Consider the following 2,872-nt stretch of genomic DNA (forward strand, 5'->3'; position numbering starts at 1 on the left):
AGAATACACTCCAGTCTGAGCAACTTCATGGTAAACCCCTTCTGCATCCTCTCCAAAGCCTCCACATCCTTCCTGTAATGTGGTGACCAGGACCACACACAGTATTCCAAATATGTCCTGACCAAAAGGTCTTATACAAATGTAACACTATACATTCCTGTTGCATTTAACCTCCCAAAATGCACCTCACATTTGTCCCAATTGCCAACTTTTATATACAATGCCTCAACCAATGAAGACAAACATGCCATATACCTTCTTTACCACTTTATCCACTTCTGTTAACCTGACTTGGACTCCAGGATCCATCTGTATATCAATGCTGCTAAGAGTCCTGCCATTTATACTATACATTCCTCTTGCATTTGACCTCCCAAAACACATCACCTCACATTTGTTCCAATTAAATTTCATCTGCCATTTCTCCACCCAACTTTCCACCTGATGTATGCCTAGCTGCATCCTTTGATATCCTTCCTTACTAACTACAGCTCAATTTGTTGTGTCAACTGCAAACTGACTAATTAAACCACTGACATTTTCATCCAAGTCATTTATATTTTACAAACAACAGAGGTCCCAGTGCAGAACACCACTGGTCTCAGGTCTCTAGTCAGAAAAGCACCCTCCCAACTACTCTCTATCTTCTATGGCCAAACCAATTTTGTATCCATCTTGCCAACTAACCATGGATTCTATGCAATTGATCTTCTGGACCAGCCTACTATGTCAAATGCATTAGTAAAATCCAACAAGTAGGCAACATTCACTGTTTTACCCTCATCAATCATCATTGTCACTTCCTCAAAGAAGTCCAAGTTTGAGATAAGACTTCACTTGCATAAAGCCATACAGACTATCCTTAATAAGCCCATCCTTCTCCAAATGCAAATAGATCCTGTCCCTAAGAATCATTTCCAATAATTTCCCTACCAATGATGTAAGGCTCACCATCCTAAAATTTCCTGGATTATCCCTGCTGCACTTCTTGAACAAAGGGACCTTGCCAATAAGTTAAAGAGGATATAATGATCTCTGTCAAAGACACTTCAATCGCTTCCTGTGCCTCTTTCAGTATCCTGGAATAGATCCAATCAAGCCAGGAGTACTTATCTACCTTAATGATTTCAAGCCACCCAGCTCTACCCACCTCTGAATGTCAACATACCAACAAACCTCTTGCTAAATTTATCATCCATGGCTTTCTTCTTGATGAATACTGATGCGAAGTACTCATTAAAGATGTCACCCACTTCCTCTGTCTCCACACAAAATTCCCACCTATGTCTTACTTGGACTTACCCTTTTCCTAGTTACCCTCTTGCTGTTAGTTTACACATAAAATGCCGTGGCATTCTCTTTAATCCTAGTTACCAAGGATATGTAATGGCATTTTCTCGGCAGTTTAATTTATTTGAGTTATTTTCTGATTCCTTCATACTCAAGAGTCCTGTTTGATTTGTTTCCTAAAATTTACATATGCTTCATTATTTTTAACTGAACTTTTAACATCTATCATCAAAGGCTCGCAAATCTTGCTTTCCTTATCTTTCACCCTCACAGGATCACTGGCCCTGATTTCTGGTCAACTGGGCCAGTGATCCTGTGAGGGTGAAAGATAAGGAAGTCTCCCATATGTCAGATGTGAATTTACTATCAAACAACTGCCCACTTCAATTTTTCTAGTTTCTACCTAATACTGTTGTAATTAGTCTTCTCCCAATTTAGTACTGTCACCCAAGGATCCTTTTTCATAAAGATCTTAAAACTTGCGGAATTATGATCACTGTTCCCAAAATGATCCCCCCATTGAAATTTTGATCATCCGGCCAGGTTCATTTCCCAGTACAAGGTCTAAAATGGCCACTTCCCAAATTGGACTATTTTATATATTGTTTCAAGAATCCCTTCTGGATGCAACTAACAAATTCAACTTGAGAAAGTCTTTATTGTTAAACACGTACTGCAGTAGTTTATAGAATGTTGAGCTGGTATAGCCAATCTGATCTTAGATTTCCTCATAAACCGTAGTGTTTTAGAAGGTATGTGAAGTCTTCAACATATTCCAGAGTGTCCCCTTCAATATATTATGGGATGTGGGGTATATGACTTTTGTTTTAGTAACATTAAAGTCCAAGCCAGGTTTATTTTATACAGAACTGAAGAAATTGAGTGTTTGCAAATATGAAGCAGTGTTGTCAACAACACTGCTGCCATCTGCAAACTGTCAGTCAATTATCGGTACGGTGGTCAGTTTAGTTTTGGCACAGAGGTGAAAGACCTTTCTATCAAGGCAGTGTTTTATAGGGACCCCAAAAGGCTTTTGATGTTTGATGAGGCAAATATCCATTGTCAAGTGAATTGTAAACAGTGTTGGAGCTATCAAGCCTTGCTTGACTCCAGTCCAAATGTTTAAAGGTGCCTGGTTCAGATCTCCCACTTAAGACTGTTGCAATTATTCAGTTATAAAACAATTGCAGCATGGTGTTGAAATTATTAGACATCTAAATCAGAAGCACCTAATCCTCTACATCTTTGAGTCAGGTCTTCTGTTACTGTCCCTATATCAAAGCTCCATGTAGTAATTGTGACTGCAGCTCAGAAACCCAAATTTATCAGATTACAAATATGAACATATAATGTTCCAAACTTATCTTAGACTCCTTAGCATTTGATCTGTTTCATCCCTATTTCTGAACTACACTATTACATTCCTATTTATCTCTCCTAGCCCTCTGTGCACAGAGGTTTCTTCTTAATATTTCATGCTAGTACTCGCCTCTGTCAAATTAATTTAAATCCATGTGGACAGAATTAGTTCCGCTTCCCTGCAAGTTTCCAACTTAGATACACAAGGTAAAAGAAAATGAAA

The sequence above is a fragment of the Chiloscyllium plagiosum genome, unplaced genomic scaffold (genome assembly GCF_037043375.1).
Source record: "Chiloscyllium plagiosum isolate Xiang-an unplaced genomic scaffold, Cpla_swu_hap1 HiC_scaffold_23, whole genome shotgun sequence".
Taxonomy (NCBI): domain Eukaryota; kingdom Metazoa; phylum Chordata; class Chondrichthyes; order Orectolobiformes; family Hemiscylliidae; genus Chiloscyllium; species Chiloscyllium plagiosum.